Raw genomic sequence first — 22,114 nt, forward strand, 5'->3', positions numbered from 1 at the left:
GAGAAGGAGGAATTAAACTATTCAGTTCTTTTTTAATAAACCTGTGTGTGTGTGTGTGTGTGTGTGTGTGTGTGTGTGTGTGTGTGTGTGTGTGTGTGTGTGTGTGTGTGTGTGTGTGTGTGTGTGTGTGTGTGTGTGCGCGCGCGCGCGCGTGTGTGTGTGTGTGTGCGCGCGCGTGTGTGTGTGTGTGCGCGCGTGTGTGCGTGCGTGCGTGCGTGCGTGCGCGCACAGGCATACATAAACACACATGAAAGAGGTAGTGTGCAAGTTGTATACTTCCAATAGTAACTTGATATATGGGTGTTATAATTAATAATGGCATGTAAGGAATAAAGGAAAAAGTTTTAATTGTCACGAATGCATGGGCATCCGTGACAATTAAAATTATTTTGGATCAAAATCATGCAGCAGTGAATAGAAGAGTGCAAGGGAGGTTTTCCTAATGTGAAACCACAAAAATAAGTGGAGTGTATATGAACTGAACAAGCATTTCTTGAAACAGGAAGTGCTTCTGATTGACATAGCAGTGGAATGCCTAAAGTTATAATTCCTAATGCACAGCAGATGTTCATTGAACTGTGGGGGGTCATATTTCAACCCCTTCTTTAAAAATCAGGTAAATGGATAAACTGTTAATATGGGATAGTTTTTGAAAATAGCATTGCTTTCCTTTACAGATTATAGGTATATAAACAGCTCACCCGAACTTTAACCTGGCCGTAGTGTTGCATCACTTAACAGACCCTTTGGGAAAATATTTAATCATCCTGGTGATTTCACTAGTTAGGGATCAGTTGCTTTATTTTATTTTTTTGTACCTTCTTAATACTGTCTGTAGGCTTGTATGTACTGGGCTTTTTTTTTTTTTATATTGTGTAGAAGTGGTTGTCAGTTAACATCATAAAGAAGTGATTCAAAGAATTGATAGCAGTACAACAATACCTTAAGAGATTTGAAGGGGGCAATCTGTTGCGAGTTAGTAAACATTCCATTGGAAATTTTGAAGGAAGCTCTGAAAAACAGTGCCCAGTGTTGATTGTTTATTTGAAATAATGGTTGCCATGTGGAGAATTTACCTTTGTATTGATTTTCTAAATTAATCACTTTTCATGCCCTGGTGGTCAAATTTCAAACTAATTTTTTTATTGTTTAAAGAAACTCCTACTTTTGCTGCTTATGATGCAAAGAAAACCCACTATTTAATCATCCTATAATTTGAGTTATTAATTTTTTAAAAATGGAAAAGAAATTCATAAATACATTGCCAAATACAACATAGTAACTGCTGAATACCTCAGTGTGTGTTAAAAATTAATTCAGATTACTTGCTGATCATATATGCCTACTTTTATTCTAAGTTGAATAGGTACTTTTGTTGTGTGAACTATACTTTTGTTATTATTCAACAATGTATAGTTTTATTTATTTATTTTTTCTTTTCAGATTCGATACAGCGAAAAAAATGGAAATAGATGTCTAGAGCAGATATATTAGCAAACTTTATTTTGAATATAACCATATAACCAAGGGGAATTAGCAGACGTAAAAATGTCTACTAACGAAACTAAACTTGAAGCTGTTTTTCAAGAAGAATATCTTTTTCCAGACAAATTAACAGAAGCACAAAAACCCTTCCCTTGTAAAATATGTGGAAAATCATTTTCACAAACTAGTACTTTAAAATCGCATATTTCAGCTCACAATCGTAAGAAATCCTATTGTTGCGAAATGTGTGGCAAGACATTTTCACAGTTAAGTCATCTGAAGGAACATCTTTTAGTTCACACTCGTGAAAAACCTTTCCCCTGTAAAATATGCAAAAAGGCATTTTCAAAATCAGATCATTTAAAGAGACATCAATTAGTTCATACTCAGGAGAAATCTTTCTCTTGTGAAATATGTGGCAAGGCATTTTCACAATCAGTTAATCTAAAGGGACATTTATTAGTTCACACACATGAAAAATTCTTCTGTTGTGAAATATGTGGCAAAACATTTTCGAGGTCAAGTGAACTAAAATTACACTCATTATTTCATACTCGGGAGAAACCCTTCTCTTGTGAAATATGTGGAAAGAAATTTTCCCAGTCATGTAATATGAAAACACATTTGTTGGTTCATACTCAGGAGAAACCCTTCTCTTGTGAAATATGTGGAAAGACATTTTCCCTGTCATCTAATATGAAATCACATTTGTTGGTTCATAATCAGGAGAAACCTTTCTCATGTAACATATGTGGCAAAGCTTTCTCAAGATTAAATGATTTAAAATCACATTTATTAGTTCACACTAAGGAGAAACCTTTTTCTTGTGAAATATGTTCGAAATCATTTTCCTGGCGTAGAAATCTGAAAAAACATTTAGTAGTTCACAGTAAGGAGAAACCTTTTCCTTGTGAAATATGTTCGAAATCATTTTCCTGTCGTAGAAATCTGAAAAGACACTTAGTAGTTCACACTCATGAGAAACCCTTCAATTGTGAAATATGTGGAAGTGCATTTTCGCAATCATCCCATGTGAAACGACATTTAAGATCTCATACTTAAATCTTTCTCTTGAGAAATGTGTCAAAGCATTTTCATGATCACAGTTCAAAACCAAAAAAGCTACAGATGGGAACTCTGAAACCTGATTCCATGATCCAGTAATTATCATAATGTGGCCTTTTTTTCCCTTTATTCCTACACTGACATTTTTTTTTTATAAATGTCTATACAAACAGTCTTCAATAAATGGACATCGACGCATCAAACTTGTGATATGATGACATTCGTTTGAAATTTTGAGTATGAAATTGGGTGTGCTATATCTAGCATATAATAAGTAGCATTTATAAGAACTAATTCATCAGCAGTAATCAGAAATCTGCCATCAAATTCAGACGAATTTATGTGATACTAAAAGGAGGATAAGCATATAGGCCTTTTTTCTTATATCCAACCTGTTTTTGGCCAACACATACAGTGTAGTTGTGAAACTACAGATGGATTTCATCTTTATAGCCTGGGGTCGGCAGCATCTCAGGTTTTCCCACCGCTGTAAATCTCACTGCATCATCCCGAAGGGCTTCCTCTACAAGACTGTTTCCAATGAGCGTATGCAGCTCACTTGCCAAAACTTAAGCTACAGAACCCTAAACATTTGGATTAGCTGCCTCCACGATGACTTGAAAGGAGCTTCCACCAGTGAAGTGGCCTCATACTTGAACTCGGGAGTTTGGTTCCCACCTCTGTTTATTCCATTGTGATCCAGATCTTGTGCTCCCAGGCCGTTAGGGAATCCGAGTGGATGGAAACAAGATGCTTCCATTGCCATCCTTCTGGCAGACAAGGGCCGTCAAATGGTCATTTTGAAATGCTCTGCCTGCCATAGTGAAAGCCCTATTACTCTTACGAGACACCTCCCTCTACCAACCAGTGCTCGTCTCTCCTGTCAAGATTCTGGAGCGATGGGAGTAAACAACCTCGTCAAAAGTCACCAAATCTGTGCACTGGCATCTATGTGCCTCCTGCTGCCAGATTCTGCAGTTCTACAGTCTACCAAAGATCCACAAGGAGGCAGTGCCCTTAAGACCTATTGTCTCCTGTTGTGGTTCCCTGACCTACAAATTATATAAGTTCATTTTGAGCTTGCTCTCATCCCTAGTGGGCAAAACCACCAACTCAATTTCTAACAGTGGGGAGTTCCTCGACCGAATTTTTACCCTATCCATCTCAGATGATCAAGCCAGAGCCTCTGACACGGTGTCTCTTTTCACGTCATTCCCAGTTGCACTGATCATCATGTGCCAAGGAGCTTCTAGATGGTGACCAAACCGTGAGCAACAGATCTCTAACTTCGAGGACATTTCCACCGCCCGTAGTTTGTGCTTGACTGGTGTGGCTGTCATGTGTGGTGACGCCATTTACCGATATTGGTACAGCCATGGGTTCCCCAGTTCAGTTATGGTAAACATCACAATGGAGGGGCTAGAGAGTCATGCATTTGTGGGTTTGCCAGATTCCATTGCTTTCTGGTGTGACTACATGGATGATGTGTTTGTGGTCATTCCTTGGAGGTCAGGCAACCGACTTTTGCACCACCTTAACTCTGTGGCCATTCATTCAATTCACCAAACTGGAGTCAGACAGTACTCTTCCTTTCTTGGATACCCTTGTTCGGCGCGAGGGCATGCGTCTGAAGACAGTCTATCATAAGCTGATGTGTGCTAACTACCAGTCAGCACACACATGCAGTCATCTCGGCATGGTGCGAGCCCTATAACCTGTGCCCGAAACTACTCTAGTTCTGTGGATGAGGCGCACTGAGATTACCAGGGTTAAGACAGATCTGGCAAAGTGCGGCTTCCCCACCAGTGCCCTGGATAGGTATGATCTACAGACATGCATCCATCTAGTGGCCCACAGGACCGTGCACAATAATAACTGCCTAAACCGCCTTTATCCTGTTGTACCCGAGCCTATCACAACAAATTTCTCGAGTCTTAAAGGCTCATGGGATAAAGTGCTTACAACTCCCATGCAGGAAGTTGCGATCCCTCATTTCGAGGGTTAAGACATCAGTTCCCCCCCCCCCCACGGCAGAGTGAATTAGTCTACCATATTTCCTGCTGTGACCGCACTGGCTGCTACATTGGGAAAACCAGCAGGAGACTCAGTAGTAGTGTCTCTGAACACAAGAAAGCTATCCATTTAGCAGATGTAGAGCACTTGGCCATTGCTGAGCAATTCTGGTCAACCCAGCATGACATTGATCCATGCCACGATGTCATGATTATTCATCGGTCCCACCATTACCGTTGCCGTGTCTGGTTAGAATCACTGCACATCTTGTGCAGCAGCTGTTGCTTTAACAGGAGCAGAGGATGTGTCCATCCCATTACTGAGATAACCATCCTCTTGACTGACAAATGGCATTACAGCTACAACTGCAAGCATTCCCATCTAACAGATAATTGTTACCTGCACCTGTAGCACACAGTTCACCACACATGTCCATTAACGGTCACAACTGAAGAGCATCCTCATGTCCGAAACGTTGTGTATTACTTTCCTATGTTTTTTTACCTGCAACTTGTTCTTTCCTTTTTGCTCTGTGGCAGAATACTTTATTGAACTAAAAGGAGTGTTTAATATTTTAAGTGCCTTGACTAATACATGTACTTGATACATTAAAATAAATTTATCATTGTTTCACATATGTGTACCTTATTTGTGCAGGAAGTGCGTTTTTGCAATCATCCAATATGAAACGACATTTAAGATCTCATACTTAAATCTTTCTCTTGAGAAATGTGTCAAAGCATTTTCATTATCACAGTTCAAAACCGAAAAGCTACAGATGGAAACTCTTAAACCTGATTCTATGATCCAGTAATTATCGTGATGTGGCCTTTTTTTCCCTTTATTCCTACATTGACATTTTTTTTTTATAAATGTCTATACAAACAGTTCAACAAATGGACATCGACGCATCAAACTTGTGATATGATGACATTCATTTGAAATTTTGAGTATGAAATTGGTTGTGCTATGTCCAGCATATAATAAGTAGCATTTATAAGAACTAATTCATCAGCAGTAATCAGAAATCTGCCATCAAATTCAGACGAATTTATGTGATACTAAAAGGAGGATAAGCACATAGGCCTTTTTTCTTATATCCAAACTGTTTTTGGCCAACATACATACAGTGTAGTTGTGAAACTACAGATGGATTTCATCTTTATAGCCACGAGGTGGGCAGCATTTCAGTTTTTCCCACTGCATCATCCCGAAGGGCTTCCTCTACAAGGCTGTTTCCAAATGAGTATGCAGCTCACCTGCCAAAATGTAAGCTACAGAACCCAAAACATTTGGATTAGCTGCCTCCACCATGACTTGCAAGGAGCTTCCACCAGTGAAGTGGCCTCATACTTGAACTTGGTTAGTTTGGTTCCCACCTCCGTTTATTCCAGTGTGATCCAGATCTTGTGCTCCCAGGCTGTTAGGAGCAGAGGATGTGTCCATCCCAATACTGAGATGACCATCCTCTTGACAGAGAAATGGCATTTACAACGTTCCCAGGCATTACAGCTACAACTGCAAGCATTCCCTTCTAACAGCTAATTGTTACCTGCACCTGTAGCACGCAGTTCACCACACATGTCCATTGATGGTCACAACTGAAGAGCGCCCTCATGTCTGAAAGCCATATATTACTTTCCTATGTTTTTTTATCTGCAACTTGTTCTTTCCTTTTTGCTCTGTGGCACAATACTTTATTGAACTAAAAGGAGTGTTTAATGTTTTAACTGCCTTCACTAATACATGTGCTTGATACATTAAAATAATTTTATCATTGTTTCACATATTTGTGCAGGTGCAGCTGATTATATTGATATATTGAAGAGATTTAAAATATTGAGAGCATGTAAAACTGTCTCCAATGCCCTGCAGGTTACCCAGGGTCCTGAGTTGGATATCATCATTCTTCTCTTTCTTGGTGATTCTCTCTCTCTCTCTCTCTCTCTCTCTCTCTCTCTCTCTCTCTCTCTCTCTCTCTCTCTCTCTTCTCTCTCAGGCGCCTCCGTAGCCAGGTGGGAAGGAGCAGCAGTGCGTAGCACATGCTTCTTGATTAGACCGGGGTTCGAGCCCGTCACCACTAAATACGGAGGATGCGGAGAGGTCAGGAATGACCACCGCATATTCACGGAGTAATATGGCCTTAGTTGCTAATGCTCCTAAAAACCAAATAACAACAATAACAACTCTCTCTCTCTCTCAGAGTAATTCTGAATTGTTTTTTGGCTGGTGCAGCATAAGCCTCAGGCTTCCTTGCACCATATGGCTAATAATAATACCGGTCATTATTATTACACTTCTTTAGATCTTTATATTGTTTATAGGGCATTTAGCTATTATACTAGGAAGGACAGACAAGTAACTTTTCTGAACATTACTAATGATATTGGGAGTGATCTAAAGATATCTCATAAGAATACAATGCTTAAATTAATTAGTATGTGGCAAGATAGGTGGAATATTAGTGAGACGCTAGTTCTGACTAGGATGTTCATCCCTAGTGTAACTGTTGATCACAAGAAAAATAAGTGGTTAACATGAATATAGAAACTTCCTATTTAATAACTGGTCGTGGGCCTTTGAGAAGTAATTATGTGAGTTAGGATTAGAGCGATCCACATTGTGTTTGTCAACGGTTAGATTCTTGGGATCATGTGTTGTTTGATTGATTTATAAGCAGTTGAGAATAACTCAGTACCCATATGCCTGATCTATATAGAGGGAATGAGCAGGTACTGTTATTTAATCTTGTGTATTATTATTATTAGCCAAATGGTGCGAGGAAATTTTTGGCTGCACCAAACAAAAAAAAAAAATTTTGCTCTTGTGGGGGGTTGGGAGTTGAAGTAGAAGGGAATTGCCAAGAAAGAGAAGAATGATGATATCCAACTGAGAACCCTGGGTGTGCCAAGCCTATACTCACCAGATGTGAGCCCCTGAGGTTTATTTTCAGTTATTACACGACTTTGCAAAAAGAGTTTTTCGGGAAAGGAGGCAATTGGCTATTTTGATAAATTCTGGCACCTTGTACCAGTTGTTCCTGTCGTGTTGTTTTTTTCTCTTCCCCCTCACAGACCTTGTTTTTTTGTTTTTTTTATTTGTGGGCATAAGAGTTTACTGATGCAGGTTTATGTATTGGATTATTATTTTTTTGTTCCCATACCTCTCACTTGAGTGTTTTTTTTTTTCTGGCAGAATAATAATAATTTTTATTATTATTGCCCTTTTTATTTTTTTTCCCCTTCCAGATGTGGGTAGCCAGGAGGTTATGGTGATGGCTCCCAATGGTATTGCACTCCATCCATTGAGAGCTGAATTGGTGTTTGATGCACAGTTAGGAAAGTAGATTGAAGTCCAGCGTTAAGAACCTAGGAACATGGAACCAGGTTGCAAATACCCCCCCCCCTCATCGGTGTTTACTCTGTGGTGGTAGACTGGCCTGTTTTTTTTTTTTTTTTTTTTTAACACATTATTTAATACACATGCATTGCATTACAGACCTATTTTGTAGATGTTCCATTTAACACAATATATGGTGGAGATGGACACTAGTCTAGCTGTCACCATATACATTTATATACAATGACAATGCGTGCATTTTGTGTTAGACTTGTTGAATGAAAACCCATTTGCTGAGACCGAGGGAGTCACATGAAAAAAGCCAATAAAAGTTTCTTGCATCATTGATGGGATTCGACTCCAGAATTTTCCATGTGGTGTGCAAGGACAGTGATTATATTCACTGTCATACCTGCAAAGATATCACGGTGGATATAATCATTGCTATTCTACTGGTCGCTCAGGTAGCCCAGTTAATACAATCATCCCCATCCTACACTTGATGTAAATGACCTGAGTTCCAATCCCATCAATCACGCAAGGAATTTTTATGGGCTTCTTCACGTGTACAAATTAGTCGATCTCATGCAAGGGAAACTGCGGTTTTTCGTCCAGTAAATCGAGAGAACACAAGCAATTTACAGATGTATTAGATAAGGCACAATATGGCCTAAGTTGCTGATCCAACAACACTAAACCAACTTAGCTATTCTACTTCTGCCCTACCAGTAGCAATCTACTGCTAACGTGAAGGTTTATTACATTCATTTAAAATTTCGAAATACTTCATAACATAGTTTATCGAGTTTTACAGGTAGTACCCATGTTTGTGAATCTCGGGGATACCATAATAATAAAAACTTATAAATAAAAGGGCATATGAAAAATTACTAAAAAAAGCGAATTTATCTGAAACCAACTAGTAATATAAATGTGATTTCATTCTTAAATTACTCTCAAAGTCACACGACCCATGAAGTTACCATACATCCTTATACCAATCATATCCGGGAATCTGTGGGGAAACTTTATCGAAGAATTAGAGTTAATCAAGGTTGTGGAGTTGCTTATACCACGTGCACATTGTGATATGAAATCTGTATACTGCATATTAAAATTACAAAAAATCAAACCAAACTATTACATTAGGTCACCCACAATTTAATTTCATATGCCAATGTACATTGTATCTGTAAATTGCGTGAGTTCTCCGGTTGATTTGCTGGATGTAAAACTCCAGTTTCTGCGGGGGAAACTTTGCTGTCTTTGACTGAGACAGACTAACTTACAATTTTTCACGCCATGAAGTGACGAAAGCCTGTCAAAGTTACTTGCGTTATGAACTGGTTTCTAACCAGGGCCTTTTCCAACCCATGTGGGGAGGTGCTACCACGTAGACATTAAAATTACAACTATTTTCGCACATTTATTCTTCACTCTAATCCTGACAAACATGCTATATTTTGTTAAGTGAACCTCTCACTTGATCATAGCTAACGTAACTGATCAGCTTTTAAACATGAAATGCACTTGGCAGCTCACCAATGAGACCTTTACTCAATGAGAGCTTTGTCGATCAATTTGGCCCTGGAAAGATTGTGCAAGACTGAAGGGGTAGAATTTTTTCTGCCTGGTCTGTATTTGTTAATAGGAGAGACTGCTACAAGGAAGGGATACATCTAAATAGAAACGGTGCAAGAATATTTGCTGATGCTATTGAGGCAGTGTTAGGTGGGTTGGAAAACTGCTAGATTGGGGGGATACAAGGACTAATAGATTAACAGTAGCTACTGGCAGAGGTGAAAGTGATTCTTGCACTGCTTCTGTTGGAATGAGAAGCAACCTGGAAAACAAGATGCAGGGTATTTCAGAGACTTGGGAGTCATTGTGGTACAAGTAAACACATGAGTTGTGTTAGGGTAGCTAACAATAGGAACAGATGCATGTACACCAATGCTAGGAGTTTGGTAAATAAATTTGATGAATTTGAGGTATTGCTCAAAGGACGAAAGGTGGATATTATTGGGATATCAGAAATGTGACAGATATAAGGAATGCAGAACTGGAATTTGGGGGAGTACAATGTCTAGAAAGGGAGGAAGGAGGGGGTTATGTTATTAGTTAAGAAATACATAAAATGCAAGGGAGTGAAGCCAGTCGACATCGCTGGACAATGCAGTGTCGAGTCAGTTTGGTGTGATATAAGCATTGGAGGATCAAAATTGAGAGTAGGAGTGTGCTATAGGCCTAATGACTGATGAGTATAATAAGAAAATGTACTGGGATATAGAGTGGCCAAGTAAATCAGAGAGTTATAATGGGGGATTTCAATTTCCCACATATAGTTTGGTTGGTCATTCACACACTGGCAAGGCTTTTGTGGATTTCTTGGATGATTATTTTCTACATCAGCATGTTCGGGACGCAAATAGAGGGACTTCATCTGATTATCAGTAGTGATTCTTCATGCATTAAGAATCTGCAGATAAAGGAACCACTATATAGCAGTGATCACAGTGTGCTGAAGTGGGATTTACTCAAAGAGGTAACTACCATCAGGGGTAAAGGGAAGGGTTATTGCTTTTGTAAATGCGACTACTATGGTCTGAGACTAAATTCTATACGATGGGACCAACTGATGATTTTACCAACAGCAAATTCAAAATGGGAAGCATTCAAATAACTTATCTTGGAAGCTACTAGGCTACATACCAACTAAAAGATATTGTTCAAAGTTTAGGCCTAAATTTATTTCAGATGAGCTAATGAGACACGTGGCAGAGAAAAAAAATGCAGGGGATACACAAATTAACACGTGACACAGAAGCCTATGATAGATATAAACTGGCTGTAACCCAGTCACAAAGGAAAGTTAGGCAGGGAAATGCAGATTATGAGAAATCTTTGTCAAAGGATACAAAGAAAAACAGCAAAGATTTCTTTACCTATGTAAACTAGAAGGAAGGGGATAACTCAGATTGGTCCACTTCATAATGATGGTTTAACTGTTGATGATCCTGCTCAGGTAGCTAACAAACTAAATGAATATTTTGCATCAACATTCACACACGAGGAGTTATTCAGCGAGGGGAATGCCAGAGGTGTATTCAACTCTGCCAGTAAGGTAGAGAATCTTGTAATAACTGAGAGTAAAGTGGAGGAGGAATTGTTGAATATAAACACAAGAAAGGCACCCGGGGTGGATGGGATCTATCCAGTTATATTAAAGGAAGTAAGCAAACCCTTAGCCATAATGGGAGCTTTTTGGACTCAGGGGAAGCTCCCATAGACTGGAGATGTGCAAATGTGACCCCAATTCACAAAGGAGGATGAAAGGGTGACACAAGTAATTATAGACCTGTGAGTTTAACGTCTGTTCCAGGAAAATTAATGGAGGCACTGGTTAAAGAAGCACTGCAGGATCATCTAGACTAGACTTCACATATAGCTCGGACACAGTATGGTTTTGTTAAGGGGAAGTCTTGTCTAACCAACTTGATTGGATACTATGATGCAGTCACAAAAGAGCTGGATGCAGGGAATAACTGATATTATGTACTTGGATCTTAGAAAGGCTTTTTATACTGTTGCACATGGAAGACTGCTACAAAAATTGGAGCAGTGTGGCATTGGATGCAAATTACAAAGGGTACTAGGAAAGTTTTGCAATATGACGCAACAATGAATCACAGGAAGCTGCTTGTTGCTGCATGTTGAGACATGTTCATACGTGCATAGTAGCCGCCGCGCCAAGTCGATGGGCTCAGTTATTCATTAGTGGTGAGAGTGTAAAGTGCTTGCGATGGCATCGTGGTCACGAAATGAGATAAGGACAGTTTTGCAGTATAATTTCATGCGTGGTTTAACCACAGACCAGTGCTTAGAAGAAATGACTCTTGCACTAGATGATGATTGTCCACATCGTACAACGATATTCAGGTGGTATAGAGAATTCCAAAGGGGAAATTTCACTCTGGAGGATTCTGAGAGGCCGGGAAGGCCACGAACGTCAGTTACGGAGGAAAACGTTACTGCTGTGAGGAAAATGCTTGACGAAAACAGGCGAGTGACCTACCAACAGATAGAGGATACTTTGGGCCTAAATGCACCAGCAATTCGTTCAATTCTGCAAGATCATTTGCACGTGAAGAAACTTTGTTCTCTCTGGGTGCCGCATCAACTGACTGAAGAGCAGATGACACGACGTGTGACTTGGTGCCGGGAGATGTTAAAAAAGTTTGATAAGGGACAATCTCGGTATGTGAACAACATCATGACAGGTGACGAGACTTGGCTGTACTATTACGATCTGCCGACCAAGGCTCAAAACAAAGTTTGGGTCTTTGATGATGACGACACACCCGTAATTGTCAGAAAATCCCGATCTGTAAAGAAGAAAATGATAGCTGTATTTTTCAAATCGAGTGGAATTGTGGAACGTGTCGTTTTGGACACGCAGAAGACGGTCACAGCTAAGTGGTATACTGAACAATGCCTGCCTAAAGTCATTGGATCTATGAAGAACCTGCGGCCAAAGTCAAGAATGGACACCTGGTACCTCCATCACGATAATGCTGCAGCTCACCGCGCCAAAGCCTGCACCGAATATTTGACCACGACAGGACTGAAACTTCTCGAGCACCCTCCCTACAGTCCAGACTTTGCTCCCTGCGACTTTGCACTGTTCCCGCATGTGAAAATGAAGCTAAAAGGGAGGCGGTTTTCCAGTGATGAGGACCTTCTACGGGCTTGGGACAACGAGTGTGCTTTACTCCCTAGTGAAACTTGGCAGAACTAGTTTAAACATTGGTTTCGGAGGATGGAGAGGTGTATTGAATGTAGAGGAAATTACTCTGAAAAAATTAAATAAACAAAGCTGTATTGCAAAACTTTCCTAGTACCCTTTGTACTGCTATGGATAATGCTGTGGGTGAGGGGGAGAAGACAGTGGTAATTAGTGGACACTGCTCATCGTGGACTAATGTTATTAGTGGAGTCCCTCAGGGTTCAGTGTTGGGTCCATTGTTGTTTTCTGTATTTATAAATAATATTGATTATGGTATATCAAGCTTAATGTTGAAGTTTGCAGACGATATAAAGGTTGGCAGGGTGGTTAAGGACACTACTGATGCTATGCTGCTGCAAGAGGATCTGGAAAGGTTGAGCAGATGGACTGAGAGGGGGCAAATGAAGTTTAACATTGACAAATGTAAAGTACTACATATGGGAAAGAGCAACCCCAGAGTAACGTATCAACTCTGTGGTACTACACTGACAGTGGTAGAGAATGTAAAGGATCTGAGAGAAATTGTGTAGGCTGATATGAAGTTCTCTGAGCAGTGCAGACAGGCTGCAAGAGTAGCTCATGGTGTATTGTCAATGATATACAGGGATTTTTCTAGCAAGGATAAGGAGGTGATTATTCTCTTGTATAAGGCAATGATCAGGCCACACCTTGAGTACTGTATACAGGTCTGGAGGCCTAATTTCAAGAAGGATGTAGAGCTGCTGGAACGATTACAGAGAAGGGCAACAAGATTAGTGAATGGAACAAAGAGTTGTTCTTACGAAGAAAGGCATAAGTTTTGCAAATTACAGTGTCTGGAGACTAGGCACCGGCGAGGTGATCTGATAGTGGTGTATAAAGCCTTGAAGGGTTTGAGCATGCTCAATGCTGATGGGATTCTTCCTCTTTCTCAGGATAATCACCTGAGAGAGCATAAATTCAAATTGAGGAAAGACATATGTAGGATAGATTTGTGGAAATTTGCCTTTAGCCAGCAGGTAGTTGGTTGGTGGAACAGACTTCCATCCCTTGTTGGTGAGGCTGTTAAAACCTAAATAAATTTAAGGCTCAGCTGGGCAGGTATTTTTAACGAATGGAGGGGTGAAGTGGAAGTTTATTTTTTTTTGGCTAATGCTGCATAAGCTGGCTTTCTTGCAACATATGCCTCTACTAATGATAATGCTAATGAAATACATTGCCTAAAAGTTTGAAATCACGTTTCATTTTTCTTAACTTTCCAGGTTTTTATTCCAACAAAAAAAAATTGTTTACCAGTTTTTATGAAAATATTTTCGATTATATATAAGAATAAAAAAATGTAAATATTTAAGAAATATTAAAACTTATATCTGTAAGTTTTATGTGTTTCGTGCTGAACACGGAAGAACTACGAAAGTCAGTTTTGGAAAAAGTGCTATTATAACGCTGTATAAAGAAAGTTATTTCGTGAGAAGTGTTGGCAAAAAGCTAGGTGTTTCATTTAACAGAGTACAAACTAATGTTCCGCAGGTGTTTCTGTTGTAGAGTGTTCTTGCCTAACAACGTTGCCTGTGAATCACTTGGCTTCCGGCAAGGCTGCATGCTAATATGTGTATCTAGAAAGACATGGGTTTTAATGTGATAGTCCAGTAGTTTGGATTAGGACAAAAATCTTGCGCCCTCAAGACTCATTCAAAATTTAACTAAGAGCAAGTTCGCAGCATCAAAGATTGCGTTGCGATTAAACTCAAAAGTCCTTCTCAATTCGACCTTTGAGCTCTTCTTAACTATGGTTCATATTGTAAAATAACTTTATTTTACCTCTTGGACTTCTTTAATGAGTAATCTTGGTAACACCAATATTTTTCCACGGCCTGTATAAGTAAAACTTCCCCCCCCCCCATCGGAGGAGACTGCGTCGCTATCCCCTGTGGCGGGCAGGTGACGCCCCGCGAGTGAAACAGTATCGCCCCGTCATGTGCCGCCAGCTTGCGGAGAGTGGTCAGTATTCGCCCAAGGCAGCGTTCTGACGCATGTTTACAAAAAGAGAAAGTGAGATGTGACACTCTGCAGAGACAAAAGTCGCCCTTGTAAGAGTCATACTACTCATGCCGACTGAATCACGTATCAGCGGAATCTTTGGTAGTGGGGAGACTAAAAGGGGGAGAGGTAAATGTCACATAAACTTCTTCAAAGCAACCCTGCACGAATATGCAAGCCCCTTCATAAATATCATCCCTGGGTGAGTCAGGTCCTAAAAGTGTCAAGCAAAAAACCCTTTTTGCCTGGCTGTCTAAATGAACACCTGCATATGAGAGGGAAAACCAGAAAGGGGACAAACTTATATATAGAGATGGAGAACAAAGGAGAAGGGGTCTAGGGAGTGGTCTAGTTGGTTGGTCAGACAGTTGTCGAGTGGCTGTCTAGTAGTCGTGGTCCAGTGGTCGTAGTCTAGTAGGTTGGTTGGAGAGCAGTAAGAAGAAAGAGGCAGAGAGTGGTATTTTCCCGATTAGAAGTGAGACGAGATGATGCCAGAGGTAATGAAGTCCTCGCTCCGACGTGGCTCGGAACTTTGCGGTAAGTTCTTCCCATTTTAATCAATAGAACTGTATATGATAGTAAGTCATATTATACCCACCTTTCTTCTCATTAAAGTAAGCTTCAAGATGTGTTTGATGTGATTGTAAGAGTAAAGTAATATTATCCAGTGATACTATATTGTTTTTCTATTATTACCTTGGCTACTCATTTAACACGAAGATAGGAGAATATCTATGTCATCATTGAAAGGAAAGGAATCGTTTTGCCTAACTACATGAAGATACACAGACTTAATGTACCAACCAAATTTCCCTTAAACCAACTTAACAATTATCTTGATACTAGATACTATTATATTGAGTTTGTTGTACGTTTATATGTAATGTTGTTTAATAAACCATGTTTGTTTGCTAACTTTGCCTCATGACATTCTCTGGTTACACACGGACCACGGAATCCGAATTAAGAAAGAACCTTTATTTGGGGCCACTCTCGAGTCTCTGTTATTTCAATAGGGAACCGGAGTGGAGAACACAACGCCCTCCGATGTTGCCAATTCTATTCCACGAATAAGATTGAAGAACACGTGAGGTTTATGTCCTAATGCAAACTAATAGACGATCACATTAAAACCCGACTCTCTGGTCATTCATTTTAGTGTTGAGCATGCTTGAAAGTTGTATGGACATTGGTGAAAGTTACACAGCATGCCCGCGCTATAACGGAGAGAAAAGGCGGCGTTACACTGGTGCTAATCGTGACCAGGATCGGATTTGTCATTTCAGGATGAAAAACTGTTTTTTATGAGTACTTATTGGTAACTAGGATTGCTGTAGACTGAAGAGTGAAATAGCAGTAGAACCAACGAAAATAAAGAAGAAATAGAAGAAAATTACTACTGTAGAAGAGAAGGCACTAGTACCGTGGATGTTGTTTGCAGAGAATGGTAGAGGCATTTTGTTTTTCAGCACATCAGCACAAGTAACACGGTCGTCTTCAGGAACACCCACATTCAACAACAGTTAGCAACTAGTAACTAGTTTTATTTTTACACCTAAGAGAGAAGGGAAAACCAATAAAATAAATAGTTGCTATATGTTGTAACACTTTTGTTTAGGATTATTGATTACTAATGTTATATAGTTCTGTTTTCAGCAACGTAAAGGTAGGTCACACTATTTTGGAAAACGGGATCCCACAGTACATAGATAGGCTTACCCCAACATTTTTACCTGAAAATTAATAGGGTCATCTAATTTCACTTACACAGGAATAAGTTTAAAATGGAGGGACAGAGCCCACAAACCACAGGTCGGAATAGATCCTTCAGCTCCATTATTCGTAACAGAACAGTCTCCTCCTGATGCAGCTAGGCCGCAGTTGGCTAATATTGCAGGTTACTTGGGTCTTGTTCCAGTTTTTTCAGGTAGCCCTGATGAAGGCCCATCTGTTCAATATTTTTTCGAAATGCTCGAAAGTGTAGGTGAATTTGCTCTTTGGGGGAATTCTGAACTTTTGGCAGTCTGTAAAGCTAAGTTTCGCTCTCTTGCAGCGGAATTCTTAGCACAGTCGTTAGAATTACGTAGAGAAAAAGATTATACCATGTTCAAGAATGCTTTCTTAGCCCAGTTCGAAAAAACGGAACCAATAGTTACATGCTTGAGTCAATTCTCAAATGCTGTTCAGGAGCCCACCGAAAATGTGGCGAATTTTAGCGCCCGTGTCAAAAATTTGGCACAACTAGCGTTTAAAACCCAAAGTGAGTCGCCTGAGGCATTATCAATTTTAGACCAGGCAATGTTGGCTCAATTTCTCAGGGGGGTATCAAATAAAATTAGAAGGATGGTGCTCTCCCAAAATCCGTTAATTTTCTCATAGGCGATAAACATAGTGAAGCGTGAGGAAACAAATGACCTCATATCGGATTCAAAACATAGATCCGTTAACACTCTTTGTGGGCAAACTAACAGTGGAGAAATGCTCAATCAACAAGAAAACTATTTTAAAGAATTTTTAAAGCCGTTACAAGAACAGATACGAGACCTACAACAATCGTTATATACTCTATCAGTAAATAATGTTATGCAAAATAAATTAGAAACGCAAGGTACTACAAACAATGGAAATAATTCATATCAAAAATGGAGCACTGGAACTTGTGCATCTTCCCCTTCGTGCGACCGCGAAGCGTTCCCTGTAAGGCACTTACAGTCGATCAGGGCGTTGCCAAGAGACGCTAGCGATACTCGCTGTCACAGGTGCTACGGAGAGCCGAGTTATGCCGGGAAGCAAGCATACCGTAATCAAGCTAACACTACAGAAGGCAGGGGCCGTTGTTTTGATCGATGTGGCTGTCGGTGCAACTCTTACCCGACGCCAAATTGTTCTCCTCCTCGGTGCGCGAGGTATACCGCGTGCGAGTACACTACCTTACCAAAAAATGGGACACCCCATGCTAACAGTCAGGGTTACGATTTTAATAGGAATAGAGACAAAATAGCAAATAGAACGTATTATAGTAATCAAAATAAGGGTAATATGAACTCGTATAATAGGGAAAGAAGGGAAATAAATAAAAGTGGGCGTATTTTTGAACAAACTCAACCTAAGGCTGTTTTGGGAAGGCAAATAAATCAAGATAATTACAAAACAGATAGGGAGAGATATATGTGACAAAGATCAGTTCCTGCACCAAATGGAAAGAGTTTTTCATGTTATAGAACCACCTCATGGAAACAAAATGTAAACGGAGTCGCTAAATCGTATGCCCGTAGTAAAAACGTACAACAAGGGGTATATATATTAGATAATGATTCCAAATTGCCATTGATTAGTGGGTTTATTCAAGGTGTTCCGGCTAAATTTCTAGTAGACGCGGGAGCTAGTATAACGCTTATGAGTACAAATTTATATAATAAAATTAAGCATGATAAGTCATTAAATTCGAGAACACCAGACCTAACTATAACCGGAGTTTCTGGCTGTATTGTTCCAATTCATACTGAGGTTACAGCGAATTTTAAGTTAGACGATGCTACTTTCCAAGAAAGTGTTTTAGTAGCTTCAGGAAATTTTAAGGGACGTTACGATTTGATATTAGGCCTAAATGTCTTAAGACGTTTTTCATTTACCATAGATCTAGGTAAGGGAATTATACACTCTGCCCCATTGAACATTTGCTTAAGGGAAGAGGGTAGCGAGGAGAAAGGCGTAAGAGACCAGTATTTGAATTTAAAACCGTCGGTAGCTAAATTAACGGGTAAACATTTGATCCCCGTCTCATCAGAAAAAGTAGTAACGGCTGTTTGTAACCAACTTGCTGCTTTTGCCGAACAGTTAGTTTTGACAGAACCTAACTCTAGTTTAAGTCATAATGACCTGGCAGTTAAATGCTCAATAGACAGATTAGGTCCAGATGGCAGAGTGTCTGTTCTTGTTGCCAATCTGACGGACGAACCCCTCCACCTTCCCAAAGGGATGAATATTGCTAGTCTTGAGGGTGTTAGGGATAATACAGTTGTTTTTACAGGTGAAAAAGCTAATGAGAAAACTACAGCGCCTGTAACTTTGCAAGATTTTGAGTTAGATCATCTAACAGGCTGTCAAAAACAAAAGCTCTTGGACCTGTTGTATGAGTATAGAGATATCTTTGCTAAGTCCCCAGCTCAGCTAGGAAATTCGAAGGTGCTAAAGCATAGGATTAGATTGACTGATAATATACCGGTGAAGCAGACAGCCTATAGAGTTCCATATTTGTTAAAAGATGAAGTTCGAAGGCAGGTAAATGAACTATTGGAATCAAACATCATACAACCAAGCCATTCCCCATATGCAGCGCCAATAGTTCTAGTCAAAAAGCCTGATTCGAGTTATAAGATGTGTGTGGACTTTCGAAAATTAAATTCTAAAATTCTTTCTGATAATTATTCTCTCCCTAATGTTAGTGAAGTACTTCAACATCTCACACAAGCGCGTTATTTTACTTCACTTGATTTGAGAAGTGGATTCCACCAAATTGAGGTGCACCCAGCTGATCGTCACAAAACTGCCTTCACTACTGGAGAATCTTTATATGAATTTTCTCGAATGCCGCATGGATTAAAGAATGGATTTACGTCGCTTTTGAAAGCCTTATCATTAGTGCTTCATGGACTCGGGGAAGAATCGATTTTCGCTTACCTCGACGACATAATTATTTCTTCATCCGACCTGGATTCTCATTTTTTGAAGCTGAGAAAGGTTTTCCAGCGTCTGAGAGAATACGACCTTAAGCTAAAACCTAAGAAATGTGAGTTCCTAAAAGAACAATTAAAATACCTTGGGCATTTAATCAATTCTGAAGGTATTCACCCTGATCCAGACCACGTGGCTGCCGTTCGAGATGCCCGTCCCCCGCGGAACGCAAAACAAGTGCGATCTTTTCTAGGAATGGCAGGGTTTTACAGGAAGTTTATTTCTAATTTTTCGGAGATTGCGAGACCTCTAACAAATTTGACGAAGAAAGAAACACCATTCGTCTGGAACAGCTCAACGCAGCAGGCTTTCGATCAGTTAAAAGCTGTTTTGACTACACCACCTTTGCTAGTCTATCCTGACTTTTCCTAACCTTTCGTGGTATCTGCTGATGCATCTTCATATTGTGTCGCAGCATGCTTAGAAGTACAGATAGATGAGAATTCTAGACAGCCAGTAGCTTATGCGTCCAGATTGTTAAAAAAGTCAGAATTGAACTATAGTACTACAGAGAAAGAAGCCTTGGCTATAATCTTTGCAGTCATGCAATTTAGGCCTTATTTAGTGTCAAATCATTTTACATTAATAACGGATCATCAACTGTTGAGCTTTTTGCTTAATTTAAAGAATCCATCACCCCGCTTAGCCCGCTGGAGTATGTTGTTGCAAGAATACGATTTTCAAATTATCTACCATCCTGGTAAAGCGCATTCAAATGCAGACTTTCTTTCTAGACCGGTTTTAGAGGAAGATGAGACACAAAAAAAGAATAGGAAACCAAGAAATACGAAGGTAGTCGCTCCATTATCAACAGAGGCAAATCAGGAATCAGTGATTTTTTTCCTCAAAAACAAACCAGAACTTTGATCAAAACTCTACAGAGAGAAGATCCGATTTTGCGGAAATTAATTGAAGCGCTAGAAGGAACACTCCAGGCATCAACAAGACTGCCAGATTCCTTTTATATGAGTAATGATGGATTATTATACCACTATACTCTGTCTGGCCCTGTAAACACCCGGGATGACCCAAATGAACAGTTAGTCGTTCCAGGTCTAAAGGGGGAAATCTTAAAATCATGCCATGACGATTTACTTTCTGGAGGCCATTTAGGGTTACAGAAGACACTGGAAAAGGTCAAAAGGGACTTTTTCTGGTCAGGCATGTACGCAGACATCCGGAATTATATTGAATCATGCCCATCTTGTATGGAACGTAGGGGTTATAATCCAAAAGCTAAAGCGGCTCTGATGAGAGTCCCAGTCGAAAACGCCCCTTGGGTGAGGGTGTCGTTAGACATTTTAGGACCTCTTCCCATGACACTGAAAGGAAACAAGTATTTGCTGTTGGCAGTGGACAACTTTACTCGTTATGCCGAAGTGGTCCCACTCCAGACTCAAAAAGCGGATGAAGTTGCTACAGCCTTTATTAATAATGTAATCGCTAGGCATGGAATTCCTAAGTACATTCTTACAGATCAAGGCACAAATTTCATGTCCTCGTTGGTACGACAAGTGTGTGAGAGGTTGAACATCCATCAAATCCATACATCCCGATATCATCCTCAAACAAATGCCAAAGTCGAACGTCTAAATCGCACCTTAGCAAATATTTTGTCACATGTCATAAATGAGGCTCAATCAGACTGGGACGAAATGACACCACTGGCGATAGCTGTGAACCATGCAACAACCCATAGTGCTACTCAGGAATCGCCTAACTTTTTAATTTATGGTAGAGACTTACTGTTGCCTTCTGATTTATGGCATGCAAAAGAAAAACAGTCTTATGCATCCTTGGAAAATTATTCTGAAAAGATGTGTGCGCGTCTTAGAAGAACCTATGAGATTGTGTCCCAACATCTGGAAGAGGCGGTGCAAAAACAAGAAGAACGAAGAGCTACAGTAGCTGTAGACAAGAATATTCGTGTGGGAAGTCTTGTCTACCTTTTTACTCCTAAGATAAAGGTAGGCACAACAAAGAAACTGGCTCAGTTGAGTACAGGTCCTTACCGTGTAACCAACCAAACTTCGCCAGTAAATTTTGAGATTCAGAATCTGTTCAACCCAAGAGACAAGCAATTAGTGCATGTGGATCAATTGACAAAGGTAGTTGATCGAAAAGTTTTCCCTGAACTGAGAGTTGAAGAGACAGTAGAAGCTGAAGATAATGAACCGGTAGAAGAAACTTGTACAGAGACAGTGCCTAAGGAAACTTGGATATTTGACAAACCTGTTGTGGAAGCTTGTGATTTAATCCCACCAATAGACCCTAGGCCGGCCATAACAAGACCAGTTCAGCCTACAACTGTGCCAGTATCCATTCCTTTAAGGAATCTCCCAAGTAGGAATAAAAATATCCTGGCTGATAAATCAGTTGAAGCTACCCAAGTGCCAACACAGACGCATGGTTACAACTTGCGTAGTCGAAATCGAGTGACTCATACTCCGCATGTTGTGACTATCACTCCCCCACCACAAAATGAAGTGTTAGTTCCCGAATCAGTTCCCAGTGAAAGAGAGGAAACAGAGCAGAATAATCCCATTCTTGAAGTAGAGATGCCGAATGATAAAGCTCAAGAGCAGAATCTTGTAGACCTTAGTAGTCCTGATCAAAATGAACCACCAGGTGGTGCTGAAAGGACATTACAGTGGATGCTTGGACCACTTGCAT

Source organism: Mastigoproctus giganteus, chromosome 14 (assembly GCF_048544385.1).
Source record: "Mastigoproctus giganteus isolate SK-2022 chromosome 14, ASM4854438v1, whole genome shotgun sequence".
Classification (NCBI taxonomy): Eukaryota; Metazoa; Arthropoda; class Arachnida; order Uropygi; family Thelyphonidae; genus Mastigoproctus; species Mastigoproctus giganteus.